This window comes from Panthera onca, chromosome B1 (assembly GCF_046562875.1).
Source record: "Panthera onca isolate mPanOnc1 chromosome B1, mPanOnc1 haplotype 2, whole genome shotgun sequence".
In the NCBI taxonomy this organism is placed as follows: domain Eukaryota; kingdom Metazoa; phylum Chordata; class Mammalia; order Carnivora; family Felidae; genus Panthera; species Panthera onca.
Genome location: NC_138342.1, coordinates 132,058,253 through 132,075,452, shown reverse-complemented (window position 1 = coordinate 132,075,452; position 17,200 = coordinate 132,058,253). Strand labels below are relative to the sequence as shown.

General features: G+C 38.9%; 1 protein-coding gene across 4 annotated transcripts in view; it reads right to left on the bottom strand.

The window, feature by feature from the left end:
* The window catches only part of LRAT (lecithin retinol acyltransferase), a 120,243-nt gene that overhangs the window by 60,882 nt on the left and 42,161 nt on the right, over positions 1-17,200 (bottom strand). The window contains exons 2-3 of one of the 4 annotated variants that reach the window (XM_081795578.1): positions 16,957-17,156; positions 3,136-3,176 (exon numbers count right to left, since the gene is read on the bottom strand). The exons of 2 other annotated variants lie outside the window; for them this stretch is intronic. The gene's annotated coding sequence lies outside the window, so the exon portion shown is untranslated. The remainder of the gene's footprint in view (positions 1-3,135; positions 3,177-16,956; positions 17,157-17,200) is intronic. One more of the 4 variants, XM_081795576.1, reaches the window with a different exon arrangement.

Below are 17,200 nucleotides of genomic sequence, written 5' to 3'. Positions count from 1 at the left end.
TGAAGCCAAAAGCCCAGTATATACACTGTATGTTAGTAAACTTGACAACAAATTATTTGTGTGTGTGTGTATGTATATATATATATATATATATGTATATATATATAAAACTATATATATATATATGTATATGTATATATATATATATATATAGTTTTATATACACATATATAACCTTTTATACACACACACACACATATATATATATATATATATATATATATATATATATATATATATATATAAAAGACCTGCCATTGAACATAATAATACTATGTGTTATTTAGGGATCCATATGTAGCAAAAATATTTTTTAAATGCATGGGAACGATAAACACCAAATTCAGGAGAGCAGTTATCTCTGGCAGCAAGGGAAGAGATGCAGTTGGAGAGAGTAAAATGGGGGCTTACCTGCACTTAAAACGTTTTATTTCTTCAGATATAAGGTGGACAAACAAAGATTCATTATTATTTATATATTTTAATACAAAGAATATACATTATTTTGTGTCATTTTTGTAGATATTAAATATTGCAAAATAAAACTTAAAATGTTTTTAACATTTATTTATTTTTGAGAGACAGAGCACGAGTCGGGGAGGGGCAGGGAGAGAGGGGAAACACAGAATCTGAAGCAGGTTCCAGGCTCTGAGCTGTCAGCACAGAGCCCAACGCAGGGCTCGAACTCACCGACTACGAGATCATGACCTGAGCTGAAGTTGGACACTCAATCGACCGAACCACTCAGGTGCCCCATAAATATTGCAAAATAAAAATTTAAATGGAAGGTCTTTCATGAGCTTCTAACAGCAAGGGGTAATGTTTTGCTTACCTCTCTAAGGTTAGTGTCAAAGTGCCTGGCACAGAGAAGATTCCCAATTAATGTTGGTTGAATAGTCAACCAAACATACCAAAATTCATGATAGTACAGTTTTAACTCTTAGACATAAACAGAATGCTTCAATCCCACTAGTTCAGCGTATCCAGTAACACAAACCTTTTTTTAATCATGCACTCATTTTACAAATATCTGTTAGGGGCCTACTATATGTCAGGCACTCCTCCAGTGTTAAGGGTACAACAGTGAACATGTAAAGCAAAATTTCGTTCCCTCAAAGGACTTACATTTGAGTATGTGTTTTGGGGAGGGTGGCAGGGGAGAACCCAGAGGAGTATTACTAATAAAGAAAATAAATAGTAAAATAGAAAGTAAGTCAGATGGGATAAAGCTCTCAAGAAAAATGAAGCTGGGAGCAGAAGTGTTAAATGATTTTAGGCAATATTAAACAGGGTAGTTAGGTTCTCTTTGAATGAGTGACTGTTGAGCTAAGATTTGAAGCGAGGGAGACAGAGAGCCATGAGCAGTTGAGTCAGAGGGAGGAGAGAGTACAAGGACCTTGAGGCAGCCTGGAAAGGAGGCCAGGATAGCTGAGGGGGGGGGGCCGGGGGGGGATGAGTGCCTGGGAGGGGGTGGGAGAAGAGGGAGATCAGAGATTGGGCAGAGCCTGTGACTTTGGCTTTTACCTTAGGTGCGTTTAAGGACTTGGAATAAAGGACAGAAATCAGCTGGCTTACATATTTAAAGGATCACTCTATTTGGGGAATAGATAATAGTGGCAAGTAGAAACAGGGAGACCAGTTAAGACATTATTGCATTAATTGAGGCCAGAGGTGATGGTGGCTGGAATCAGGGTGGCAACAGTGGTGATGATAGTGGTCAGACTTTTGACAAATTTTGAAGACACAAGCACGGAGTTATTGCTGATGGACTGTATAGGAGATGCGAGAAAAGGACCAGTCAAGGATGACACAAAGGTTTTTAGCTTGAAGTTGCCACTGACTCAGTTCCCTGAGAAGACAGGGAACTGGCTGGCTGGGGGCAGGAAGGGGTTCAGCATGGGACATGTCAAGCTGGCGATGTTTACTAGGCATCCAGATGGAGTTGTTAAGTAAACAGTTGGTATAGGAGCTTGAGGGTCAAGAGAGACAAGGAAGCTGGAGAAATAAACTTGAGAGCCATTAGCATATAGGTGGTATTGAAAGGTTAAAGACAGGATGAGATCATCAGGGGAGTAAGAGAAGCTAGAAGGGGCGCCTGGGTGGCTCAGTTGGTTAAGTGTCCGACTCTTGATTTTGGCTCAGGTCAGGATTTCACGGTTTGTGATAAGGCAATGCAGTGTTTAGAAGTCAGGAAGGAAGAGGGAGATCTAGCCAAGGGAGCTCTCAGCCAACAAGGTAGGAGACATCCATGGAAAAGCTAAATGCCTTGGAAGCTAGGTTAAGGAAGTATTTAAAAGAGGAAAAGCATGACTAACCAGCATTAAATTATGCTTGGGGCCCACATAAGATGATGACAATAACAGAGCTTTGTATGAAACAAAGTAAGGGTTGTGGGAGACCTTGGCAAGGCCAGTTGTGGAGGATCGGTGGGGGCTGAAACCCTTCTTGCAGAGGGCTCAGGAGAGTGGAGAGAAACGAATAAACAGGAAAGCCAACTCTTTCAAGGCTCTTTTTCTGCTTTATCTGACTTTTAAACAAAAAGAGAAGCCGTGCATTCCTAATTAAACTGACACAAATGCATACTGGAATCCAGTAATCTAAACATATATCTTATCTTGAAAGAATAGAGCACAAAGCTGCTAGAAAATTCCACTCATGTATGAGAATTTGCTTCATTTCCTACAAACAGAAAGAACTACCAGGAGAAACTGAACTAGGGATTCTGGTAAGGGAGGGACTATCCTAAATGAAGTGGTCACCTTCCTCTAATTTTGTTATGTGAAGCCAAATTAGTCCCCCTTAATTATCAATAAGTCAAATTTCCCCCAATGTATATTAGTGGTTGGCAACTATTAGTTCAACTTTAAAAGCCTTTTATCTCATGAGAACTTTAACCTCAAAGACCAATTCACCTGTCTGATTCACCCAGGATTAGCTCAGGGGATTCTCAGATAAGGCCAGTCTACTGTTCAAGAATCACGGAGGCACCTCATGAATCTTGTTAATGAACAAGATGTGTCAGGACGATAGGCCTGTGATCCCTAGACCTGCTCTGCTCTCATCTCTACCCAGAAAACTATGCCGAGGGGAACAATATATAAAAGACTGGCTTTAGCATATCATTAGTAAACTTACACTTTTGGATGACCTTCAACCCACTGCCATCAGATCAGGTGCTAAAGAGAAAAGAAATAATTAAGACAATTTCCTTCTTAAAATATAAGGGTTTGATAAATTATAATATAACCCCAGTGTGGTCCATTATAACACAGAATTAACTTGTAATATAGGGTGCTATTTATTAGCTTTTCAGAAAATCCAGGTGAAAACAATATCCAGAATTCATAAGTAGTAATCAGTAAATGGAGGAATAATTTGACAATCAAAAATTTCTATGGAATAGAGTGAAGTTATTATTACAACTGAGAAAGCTGAAAGAGATAAGAAGGCAAATAATTTTAATCACATGTATTGAATCAAATATTATTTATTTAGCATATTCTTCTAATTTATATATCCAGTTTTTAGAATTAACAATTATAATAGCTAATAGAAACCTTAAAATTGCAGAAAATCAATTTTTGGTTGTGTTTTTTTTGTTGGGGACATCTTTCCCTTGCTCCTCAAACCGAAATGTAATCAGAAATTTTTTTCCTTTCTTTTTTTAAATACATATTTTTTAAAGTTTATTTTTGACAGAGAGAGAGAGAGAGAGAGACAGAGCATGAGTGGGGGAGGGGCAGAGAGAGGGAGACACAGAATCTGAAGCAGGGTTCAGGCTCTGAGCTGTCAGCACGGAGCCTGACGCAGGGCTCGAACTCACAGACCACGAGATCATGACCTGAGTCGAAGTCGGATGCTCAACCAAATGAGCCACCCAGGCGCCCCTTTTTTTCCTTTCTTAAAACAGAATTGTTGAACTTGAGCTATAAAGTAGAAAAAGGAACTAACTTTTCTCTCTCTCTATTCATAAATCCATCTAGTGGATTTATTATTTAAACAAAAACAGGAATGAGAAGAGTTATATGATCTAATAAATTAGACACTGCATAAAAATAATGCCATATAAAAACATGGCAAGGAGAGTATTATAAGAAGACAATTAGGGTTTGGCATATAAGCATATCCTATCTGTACATTAAGTACATTTTTGAGTGTTATCTGGATCTCTAGCTTTTGACACAATTGTAAAAGTTAAAGAAGGAATCAAGAAACAATGCTGTGGGAAATAATCAAAAAGTTAAATTACTCTGAAGAAAACAGTTAACTAAACTTTCATTTTTAACATAAAGTTCTTTTATCCAAGCATGCATTATTTAGATGTATTTCACATTATATAAAGAGTGCACCAGCATTCAATGTTTATGTGCATTTCACTTATACAATATACTCATAGCATCTAATAAATAGTAGGGCCCTAGAAATCAACTAGTCTAGTGTTCTGACTTTACAGATGAGAGGATTCAAGCCCAGAGAAGTTAAGTGATTTGCTGAACGCCACAGTTATACAGTGGTAAGATCCAAACTCAGATCTCTTGAATCTCAACAAAATGTTTTCTTTGATTGCCCCCCATCTGATAAAATTAAAAAGTGGTACACAGAGCAGACACTAACTGAAATCCACACAGATAAGTATGCGATTTCATCCTTCTATGAGAGAGACTAGTAAAGGAACCTAACATAGATTGGAGCATTTTTCTCTGTGGGTCACTGATGAAAAAAGGGAAATGGGCATTTCAGGCAGCAGTGAGATATAAACAAAGGTGCATATGCTGTCTTATTCCTGAGTTAAAAAAGGACATGACATGACATGCTAGAGCAACTGAAAGCAGGGCTGGAGTGTGGGGAGCAAGGAAAGAAGTCCCCAGGGGCTCTCTGGGGAGACAGACAGGAGCTGGCCCCCACAGAGACATATGATCCTGGACTGGGTTTCATCCTAAATGGAAAGGAATTCGCAGCAAGATGCTAAGCAGGGGGGCCATATGCCCATATTTTGACTCATTAAAGATCACTCTGTAAAAGAAATGTTTTTCCCTCTTGAATGCATAAACTATATATATTATCAAGTTCAGTAAAAGGGTAAGCAATTGAAAATCATCTCTTTCTCACTCCTGTCCTACAACCACCTAGTTCTCAGTTTGGTCCCAGTTCCCAGTTTGTCTGAGACCAAACACAATTACCTATTGTGCCCCCTCCCCTCCAACTTATTTTTTTAACAAAAATAGTTATATACACATTCTTCTGCATTTTGCTTTATTTCCTTAACCACCTTGGAGCACTTATCACATCATCTCATTTAGAGCTAACCAAAAGCTATGTATGTGTATTCTATTGTATGGACCTACAATTCCTAATTTTTTTTTTAATTTTTTTTCAACGTTTTTTATTTATTTTTGGGACAGAGAGAGACAGAGCATGAACGGGGGAGGGGCAGAGAGAGAGGGAGACACAGAATCGGAAACAGGCTCCAGGCTCCGAGCCATCAGCCCAGAGCCTGACGCGGGGCTCGAACTCACGCACCGCGAGATCGTGACCTGGCTGAAGTCGGACGCTTAACTGACTGCGCCACCCAGGCGCCCCTACAATTCCTAATTTTATATCAGTTCTCCATTGATGGACATTTAGGCTACACACACACATACACACACACACATATATGTACGTCACAAGGAATATGCACAGGCATATATCATTTTGCTCTTCTGTAAGACACCTGAAGGATAAATTCCCAGAAGTAAACAGGCAGGTCATAAAGGTTCTATAAGATACTAATTTTGATAGGTATTGCCAAATTGCGGCCTGAAGTGAGTGAATTAATTTATACTCCCACCAGCAATGTTCAAGTGCCTATTATGCTTTATTCCTTGCTAACACAAGGAAATGTGTTATCAACATTTTTGAAATTTGCCAATCAGATAAATTTGTAGTTTGCATTGGTCTTGCGGTGAGAAGAGATCATTTACCTTGCACGTGGAGAACGACTGGAAGGGGGCGAGAATGACAGCTGCTCCGGCAAGCCCTGAGAGAGGTGGCTGGGGGTGGGGGAGGGGAGGTGACAGTAGAGGCGGCAATAGGGGGCAGAGGCACAGCATACAGTGCAGGTAGAGTTTATGGGATCTGGCCACGGACCGGATGTGGAGAAGGAGAGGGAGGGAAGTGTCAAGGGTGACTCTCTGGGTTTTCAATGACATGGAAGGAGGAGTTTGGGAAGCGACAGGAGACTGGGGGAAGCCCAGGAAGTCATGTTAAGAAGGAACATTTTAAGAATGTGAGGTTGTGCCAGCAGAGTGCCTGGAGGCATTTGGATGAAACAAGGCTGAAGCTCAAAGGGCAGGTCTAGGCTGGAGAGGGCAGTCCTCCCCTGTATTAGGCTTTCCCTCCATGAAGTGGGGGAAGGGTTTAAGATCACTCACACTGAATCTCAACTTGACACTGCTTGACCGAAACATAAAATCTATAATGTGAGTTCCTTAAGACCTGATTCAAGTATTTCCATAACTGTTCCATAAATCTAAGCACGGGAAGGATACATCTTTTGGGAAAAGGAATATACATGATTTGAAAAGCTCTTATTAAAAATAAGCTATGTCTCCATTTCCACACTTTTTAATCTTTTAAAAAGGTAAATGTTTGTTTAAAATACAAGGACTTGCAGTAGCACATTTAGAAAATGCAAAAAAGTGTAAACAAAAACCCACAGTCCCATTATTCAGAGTTCATTACTGTTATCTCTTTTTGGTGTTCCCTCTCTGACATACATGAGTCTGTATCATAGATTTACTTATATATATAATTCTAGGCATAGACTTTAAACATTACAATGTGAAATTTATATATCAGTATTCTTCAAAATATTTTATTTCAAAATTATTTTTGTAATATTTTATGTATTTTTAAAATTACAAATATATTTTAAACTGTAAGAAGATGGTCTCCCATGCAGAGGGATCTTTAATTATTTAACCACTATCACTGTGCATTGTAATTAAAAAATAATTTTTTCTGGATTGAACAGAAAGGATGTCCTTTTCATTTTCATTTCTTTGTTCTGTAGTGAGGTTTCAAATTTCAACATGCTTATTGTTATTTTTATATGTTTATATGTTAATGTTATTTTTTAATTTTCTTAAAAGTTTAAAAAAAATTTTTTTAATGTTTATTTATTTTTGAGAGAGACAGAGAGAGAGAGAGGGAGCATGAGTGGGGGAGGGACAGAGAGAGAGGGAGACACAGAATCCGAAGCAGGCTCCAGGCTCTGAGCTGTCTCACGAAGTGTGAGATCATGACCTGAGCTGAAGTCAGACTCTTAACCAACTGAGCCACCCAGGTGCCCCAATAGTTTTTGAAATCACTGGTTGAAGCTGGGGGAAAATATCTGCTCAACAATAGCTTGTTTTTCCTTAAAAGAATAGCAGGTCTTACATGGGTCATCATTATATTTGCTCTTTACTCACTTTCACTGAGTACTTACTCCAACCTTGAACTTTGCATTTTGTGACGAAGAGTAACACTAATGTACCAAAAAGATTTGCTATTCACCTCAAATCAGTTTATGGGCAATGAAGATCAATTAATCTAAGTTAACTTTTACTCTCTTATCAGTACCACCTCGTGGTAATTTCTTTCTGTCCCAGAATAAATCAGCCTGTCCTCAATATCTCAATCTAATTAGGACAACTTTATTTTCTGATTTTTCCAGCCCCATTCTAATATCTTTCAGTGGAAATATAGAAAAGAGATGACTTCATATGTATGAGGCAGTGACTGAAGCACTGTTTGTGGGACCAAAGGACTGGAAACAGATGTACATCATAGGAGACTGTCACACCCATAGGACAGAATATAATGCGGCTGTTAAAAGGAACTGAGGAAATTAGGAGGAATTAGGTTAAAAAAGCAAGGTTTAGAATAATTTGACTTGTGTGAAAAATGGAGGTGCTGTAAGTAATACTATTGTTGGCATTTTTTAAAAAAGGAATTGTGTATATATATATATATATATATATATATATATATATACATATATATATACACACACACACACATATATATATACATATAGAATGAATATATGAATGAATGAATGAATATATACATATATATGTATATATATGTGTGTGTGTGTATATATATATATATAAATATATATATATATATATATTTATATATATATATAAATGCTTGTCTGTGCATAGAGAATGGAAGAATTTACAAGAAAGTGTTGACCTTCTGGCGGGGACCTGGGGTTTGAGGACCTGGGAATTGAGGTAGGAAGCTGACTTAATTTTCAATCAATTCTCTGTTGCATTGTTTGAATTCTGTACCATGTGCATGTACTATCTTTTTAAAGTTTATGTATTTTTGAGAAAGAGAGAGAGAGAGAGAGAGCACGGGTGGGGCAGAGAGAGAGGGAGGCACAGAATCCCAAGCAGGCTCTAGGCTCTAAGCTGTCAGCACAGAGCCCGACACAGGGCTTGAACCGACGAAACCTGAGATCATGACCTGAGCTGAAGTCAGCCGCTTAACTAAGCCACTCAGACGCCCCTTAAAAATTAAAAAGTAAACACGGAAATGAAATTATTCACCTCAACCTATGGCAACCATGTCTTCTGCCTCTTCTTTCCCTCACCCACCTGCTGGAGATCTGCATAGACACTTCTCTGTGCTTCAAACTTGCACCCCCACCCTGATTACATGGCTCTGGTCAGCCTCCACTGTCCTGAATTAATTTTTCACTAATTGACGCTAATGCCTTTTAGAAATGTTACAAACCTCATGGGAAAGCTTCTGCTTGAACTCTGCACTACTGATAATCTTAATCTATTCTGTCCACTAACAAACTATATCATTCTGACTTTTGTTTATCACTCTTGCTTCCTATTCTTTCCTGTCATCCCAAATGTTTCTTGCCCACGGAAAACTGCACAGAATCCAAGTTGCTATAAGGTTTAGAATAAACAGTGGCTTGCTCAAGATTTTTAAAAATAAAGTTGAGACAATTTTAAGGAGTTGCCAGTAGATGTGCCTTTTGGAATGCCGTGAGACCTGTGAGCAGGAATGGTCTGTCCATGACATCTTTTCATCCCTGCGAGTTCTCCTTGTCCTAACATGTTCTACCGTAGAAGAGGAAGTGACAGAAATAAATCTTAGTGATGAATTTTCCACATACTACTGCTGTCGGCATCTCATCACAGAAAGTTAATCTGGAGCAGTATCTGTCCTATTACCAAACTTCAGGAATATGAATCCTAGGTTTGTGTACAAACTAGTAACTTACATTCGAAGTATTAATCTCCAGCCTTGGTTCTGTTGACTTCAACTACGCGTTTTTAATTATTCTATTTCTTTAAATCTAGAAGTTCATAAAACTTTCTTTGGTGGGCTGTGTGTGTGTGATATTTCCCTCTGACCAACAGAGGAGACTGTAGCAAACTGTTAAGCCAAGGACCTTTCTTAAAGTGTTTTCCAACACACTTATGAGATCAGTCATAATATTTATATATACTCAAGCACTTTGAAATCTCAAGCTGTTTTAACCAGCTGTCATTTTGGTGTCAAACTCCGGTCATTTTAATGTGAAACAAAGGTCAACAGAGGGTTTGTCTTATTCTTTTCCTATTAGTGAAATACTTTATTGTTATCAAACTCTGCTAAAGCCCCCAACAGCAAGTCCTTATTGCATATTCCCGTTATCTGAGTCACATGGGATTTTATGATTGTTCACAAATAAAACATATAGAAATGAAGAAATGTGAAAGTGTCAAATTAATATTTAAAGTAGTATCAACAACCAAAAATATAGGCAATCAGTATGGCCTATACAAGTTTGCCATTATTTTTAAAGAAATTTTTTTTAACATTTATTTATTTTTGAGACAGAGACAGAGCATGAACGGGGGAGGGTCAGAGAGAGGGAGACACAGAATCTGAAACAGGCCCCATGCTCTGAGCTGACAGCACAGAGCCCGATGCGGGGCTCGAACTCATGGACCGCGAGATCATGACCTGAGCCGAAGTTGGCCGCCTAACCGACTGAGCCACCCAGGCGCCCCAGATCATTTATTTCTAAAGCTTATTCTCTCAGTTTATTGTTTAACCCAAAAACTATATATATATATATATATATATATATATATATATATATATATGTGTGTGTGTGTGTGTGTGTGTATTTATATACACACACACATATATATGTGTATGTGTATATATATATGTGTGTATATATATATACATACACATATATATACACACATATATACACATATATGTACATATATACATATGTACATATATATGTGTGTATATATATGTGTATGTGTGTATACACACACACACACACACACACACACACACACACACACATATGTATATATATTTGGCCATTATCTATTTTCAGGCTTTTTCTAGACTTTTTACTCTCACCTTATAAAATTTTTGCTAATGTGCATCAGGATAAGGAATTGTATGGAACTATTTTATTCCAAGAGTTAACCGACATATTGAAGAATAAGTGCTTAGAATTATACATTCAACTCATGACAAATGAGGAAAAGGATTTGAAGATATCCACTGGGTTCCCTGTAAGTGAAGTTTAGCCCTTTGGAGTGATACAGTCTTGTAATTTTTGTTTTTGTTGTCATTTTCACCTAATTCATTCATCCATTTATTGCACTTAAAGATACTGTGCCAGTTACATGAGCTAGGCTACTCTTAGTGCCAGCAAGTTGGTCTGAATGGTAACAATAATCAGACCTCAGAGCTTAATTTTACATGAGAGAGTCAGTACAGGCATGATAAATAAATAGTATAATTGCAGGTAGTGATAAGTTTGTTTGTTTGTTTTTTATTTTTTTTAATGTTTATTTATTTTTGAGAGACAGAGACAGAGCATGAGCAGGAGAGGGCAGAAAGAGAGGGAGACACAGAATCTGTAACAGGTTCCAGGCTCTGAGCTGTCAGCACAGAGCCCGCCACAGGGCTCAAACTCATGAACCGTGAGATCATGACGTCAGCTGAAGTCAAACGCTTAACCAACTGAGCCACCCAGGCACCCCATAGTGGTAAGTTTTAATGATACAAAGAAGTAGAGTAACAGACTGGAGAACAACTAGGGCAGGTGCTATTTCATTTGTGGTGATAAAGACAGACCTCTCTGGGAAGGTCCCATCTGAGCTGATACCTAACTTATCAGAAGATGTCAGGATAGAGCTTTCCAGGAAAGACGTCAAGATAGAGCAGTATAAACGAGAGGTCTGGGCTTGTCAAGCTCAAGGAGCAGAAAAAAAGCCGTGAATGAGGGCTGAGAGGTAGAAGGTGAGGTCAGTGGGATGGACGGGTGCCACAGGTGAGGCTCTGTGGCCATGGAAGGAGCTTCTATTCTGGTCTAATGGCAGTGGGAAACCTCCATGGCAAGATCACACTGGTTGCTACGTGGAGACAAGATGCAGAGCATTGCAAAGAACTGTGACTCTGGGAAGTTAGAAGGCTTTTGCAATGATGTAAGGCAGAGAGGACAGTGATTTAGGTTGGAGTTTAGCACCGGACATGGTAAACTGTGGTCAGACCTGGAAGTAGCACTGATAGGGCTCTTTCGGAGGCTTAAAGAGGATTAATACTTCCTACATGCACTTTCGTTAAGAAGGAAACTAGTAGTAGCAAACAAAAAGCACCACTTACTTTTTCCTAAATGTGAATAATCTGATTTCTCTAAAAGCACTTTACTCATTGGCACGATTTAATCACAGAATATTAGAATTGGAAAAGATCACAGAGTAACATAATCTAATTATCTCTTTTTTGCTCTGGCTTGAATAGGCTACAATCGGGGAAAGCACAGAATGTTGGGAATATCAACAGTCGCCATTAATGCTTCCTGCTGTATTTTCAATAAAAATACTAATATACCAAGATGACAAATCATTTTTTAGGTTCACACAAAAAAAATTCATAATGGACAGGATTCCATTATAAAACATCGTCAGCGATGTCTTTCCTTCAATTTTGAATTGAATTTGGAGTCAGTGAAATTGTCTCTAGGTCAGATGTGGCTTATGAAAGAGAGGAGTCAGGGCTGACTCTAAGGGTTTTGGCCTTAGCAACTAGAAAAATAGATTTGCCCAACTGAGGGGAGGAGACTATTAAGAGGCACAGGTTTGGGGAGTGTGTGAGATTCAGGAACCTGGTTTTTAACAAGGCAGGTCTGAGGTACTAATGGGGCATCCAAGAGGAAATGTTGAGTAGGCAGGTGAACACAGGAATTTACTAGCTGAAAAAGGAGTTGTGGCTGGAAATATAAATATAGCTTTCAATAGTATTTAAAACTGAGATTAAAGATCATTTTGAGTATGGGCTCCTTAATGTTTTTGTGCCCTAAGTCCCCTAAGTTGGCCTCTTTCAAATGGCAACAAAATTTCAACATTAAGCCTACTGCTAAAGGGCACTTCAGAATCTCTTAAATTAATTAAAAATAAATATATAGTTTTCAGACTGGGTGGAAAGGCATTTTGGGGGACAAGTGGGAAATAAAAACATACTGAAGACTAGTTGATGATATTAACAATTCTCCAAGAGGCAAAAAATTATGCTGTTGTGGTTACGTAGGAGAATGTCCCAATTACCAGGAGATACATGCTGAAGTATTTAGAGCTGAAGTGTCTTATTGTCTACAACTCAAAGTTTCAAAGGGGCTCAGGGAAAAAAAGTGTGTGTGTTTGTGTAGAGAGAGAGAAAGAGACAAAGAGAAACAGAAAAAAAGAAAAAGACCGAAAACGTGGGAAAATGTTAATTAGTGAGTGTCCGTGAATGGCATAAGGATGTTCATTTTACAACTCTTTCAATTTTTCTATAGATTCAAAAATTTTCAAAATGAAAAGCTATGGAAAAATATTCCACAGAAATATATGAGACATACCTAAAACATGTTAAGTGATGGCTTTTACAGAATGAATAAAGAATTTTTAAAAAGAAAACTATACGAATTTCATATAAACAACTCAGAGCACCTGGATGTCTCAGTCGGTTAAGCGTCCGGCTTTAGCTCTGGTCACGATCTCATGGTTCATGAGTTCGAGCCCCACATCGGGCTCTGTGGTGACAGGGCAGAGCCTTCTTGGATTCTCTATCTCCCTCTCTCTTTGTCCCTCCCCACCGTCTCAAAAATAAACATTTGAAAAGCCCCTCAAAGTAAAAATGATTAAACGGTACAATCATTTTATATGCATCAAAAGTGTACTAAACAGTGACACATAACATTTCCATTGCCCCGTGGTCACACACTGAATAGTCCTTGAGCAGCCACACCTTCCTCTAGTCTTGTGTCCCACGAATCCATGGTCTCTAATCTGAATCGAATCTCGGTGTTGCTCTGAAATCAATCACTGACTTTCATCAGTCCCCAGTTTCTCCACTTGTCCAAAGGGGCATTTCCGATTTTCACCACCTTCACCTGTTCTATTACTCTCCTAGCAGATGGATTTATTTCCAACTTCAAAGAAAACAGAAATTCAGATAGGAAGCCCTTCACCTGCATGCTACCCAACAACAAAATCTGCACTTGCTCTGTGGTAGACACTGCCACTTGGCTGGTCCAACTGCCACTCCCAAGTCCTGCGTCCCTTGACTTCTCCAACCAGGAGGATAAGAAAATTTTATCAGCCTCCCCCACAGTGCTGGCCAATCAGACATAAGCAGAAGACTCCCAGAGACTTCTGGCAACACTTCCTGACTAAAGGACCAGGTGCAGCCAACATCGCCTCTGCCCACTCTTGTCTGGCCTTGATCACAGCCCTAGAGGAAAAGGCCAAGATGAATAAGGTGATGTCAAGCCCTCAGTGCTGACACCATTGACACAGAAGCCATGCCTGTGTTGTGCACCTCAAACCGATTCTCACGTGAGAAAACATAAACCTCTGCTTGAGTGAGGCACTATCAGCAGCTGAGGTTCTGTTGCCTGAATGGAAAGCATTCCTGACAATGAGCCCACCTCTTTTAAAAAGAGACCCCTTATCCAGTACTGTGCATCCCATCTTCTTCTTCCACCTTCCCAGAGACCTCTCTCTATTGATTGCACCCCCCTTCAGTACCTTCAACGTTTCTCTCTCCACTAATTGTTCTACATCGTCAGTGTCTAACACGCTCAAGTCTCTCCATATTAAATGAAAAATTAAAGTGTCCCCCAGCCTCCCATCTTCCTCTAGTGACTGCCTTATCTTTACCCTCCCTTTCACTAACATTCTTCTTAAAAGAGCTGTCTACACTCACTATCTCCCACTTCCTTCTTTCCTATTCATTCCTCAACTCGGGGCATCTGGCTTCGTCCCCGGCTTGACTGTGTTTGTGCCAAGGTCACCAACAGCACCCTCATTGCAAAATCCAATGGGAATTTTTCAGTTTTTATCTTACTTGACCTCCGTATAGCATTTGACACCATGACCATTCAATCCTTTTGGAAATACTTTCTTTCCTTGAATTTTTAAAAGCATTCTGTTCTAGTTTTTATTGCCTCTTCTGGGAGATCTCTGTAAGCTTATCTTAAAGGATAGTCATTTGCAAATCCCCTGCACATTGATATGAAATATACACACACACACACACACACACACACACACACACACACACACATACACTGATGCCTCCTTGGTATCTCCTTGGCAGCCTAGATGTCTTGAAAAGTCCCACAGACTCCCCCAAACCTGCTTCTTGCCCCAGGGTCCTCCTCTGTGAGTGGCACCACCATCCACCCAGGGTCCAACCCAGAATGATCTTTCACGTCCTTCTCTCCTTGTTTCTCAAATCTAGTTAAACAGTAAGTCCTGGGAATTCAGCCTCATAGAGGTCTGTGATCCGCCCATTCTGCTTAGTCTTGCTAATCTTATCCCACATTAGGCCTCTCCTGGCATCGGTTTCCTAACCCCTCTTCCCCGAGCTGACCCCATGTCTGTGCTGCAGCTGAAGAGAACTTTAGTTTTTCCAGAACTGCCAACCTCTCTTTCACCTCTGGACTTTCACACATGCTGTTTCCTCTGATTAGAATTTTTTTCACAAGGCTAAGTATCACTCCTAGGAATCTTTTGATTCTCAGTTTAAGTTGCCACTGCTCTGATATGCTTAGACTGGGTTGGGTGCTCCTGCTGTATTTTTCCACAACATCCTATACCCCTCACTATCATTGTTTTTGTTCTTTCTTAAGCTTATTTATTTTGAGAAAGAGAGAGAGAGAGAGAGCTCACATGAGCAGGGGAGGGGCAAAGAGGGAGGGAGGGAGAGAATCCCAAGCAGACTCTGTACTGTCAGCATGGAGTCTGATTCAGGGCTCGGACTCATGAACCCTGAGATCATGACCTGAGCTGAAGACAAGAGTGAGATGCTTGACCGAATGAGCCACCCAGGTGCCCCAACTCCTCACTGCCATTGTTTTTGTTTTCTTTTGCTCCATGAGGGCACATTTGATCTCTAATAACTTGTCTCTCCAGATTTCTCAATTAGATTGTAATGCCAGGATTCTGATTTTTATTTACACCAAGACAGCAATTCTTTTTAGAGCACTGGTGTTCATCAAAAATTGTGGGTTAAATCCCTGGAATGTTAAAGATTCCCATTTAGTTTTAAGGACCATTTACCCTACAATGAAAAAGGGACATAAATGCTGGAGTAAACAGTCATTAAAATGATTTTGGTAATCGCTAAAAATATTATTGGGATGGATATATCCACTCTAAAAGCAAGGAGGGATCCTCGGTCATCACTAAAGCATACAAATTGGTTATTGCCTATTACAATAAAAATTCCAAGAAAGAAATAAACAGAATATATATAAACCACTACCTAAATCTATATAGATTGCCCATAGTGAAAAGGGTGCAAAATGCATTCAAAAAAGTTTGACATGACATCGAAGTATACAATCTGATTACATGAAATCTAATCAATGCAATTAATGATCAGAGAAGCAGGGGCCAACCAAACTAAAAATGTAAAAGTAAGACCCTTATGCAACAGTGTTACAAGTAAACTCAGAATTAACAATGTGACATTATTGAAACATCCGGATTATTGCCAGGATTTACTGCAATTAATTTTTTCTACTTAATATGCATGTGCTTCAGATTATAAAACCAAGAAGTTCATTTGTATGATGAACCAAAACACAGACTGACTGCAACTTTTCACACTTTTCCAACAATCTAATTGTCAACATAATACAATTTAACATGCAAAATTCAGTCCAGATAAATTTTAGAGAGAGCTACCTATTCCTTGAGTCTAGGGACAAAATAGGTGTTTTTTTTTTTTTTCTTTTACACAAGCTATGTTCAGAAAACACAAGACCAAAGAACCATACTATCACATTTATTGCTAAAGGCAAAATATATTTCGGTACAATTCTGTGACTTTCCAAAAGAAAAGGCTGTCTATATACCAACATAGACAACATCCAAGAAAAAAAGATAAAGGCCAAAAGTTCCAGAAAAAATATACATTTCTTTTTCACCAATGAAGTTTTGATCATAAGATCGGATGATCTTAATATACAAATACCAATTGTATTTGGCTTGGGAATATGATTTGGGTCAAAATGGCTGGCAAAACTATTTTCCATATGACCTTCAAGTTCCATATTCATCTGCTTTAGGATTCAGATCTTTCCCTAAAGCCATTATATTGTTTCTTTACCGTCAGGACTTCATGTGCCTCTATTTGTTTTGATCTCTACCATTAAATTTTAAGTTCCCTGAATGCAGATTCTGAATCATATGTGGTGCTCATATCTCTTATCAAGCCCCACACAACATGGAGATTCACAAAAATAATTGAATTTTATTTCATTTGGAGTATCTGAAATGAAAACAAATGAATAAATCCCACATCACAAATTGTGGCACACTAGCTCTTAGACTCTGCCCTGGTCACACTGGGTGCCTGATTGCCTCAGAACAAATTATCTGATGGCCATACCTGTGTGAGGTGTCTTCTCTGGTTAAAGACTCCACTCCTCTGGCCACAGGAGTCGGCATACAAACCAAGCGTGGCTAATTAAAAAGGCCTTCGGAACTTTAGAAACTGATTCTGGGAGAGAAGAATTCTTTTCCTTTATGATTTCAGGATAGTTTGGATACAAGCCTTGGCTGCTTTTCCAGCTTCCCAAAGAAACTGGTCTTCATAGAATAACATAAAGACACAGAAAGGGGAGCAAGTGAGA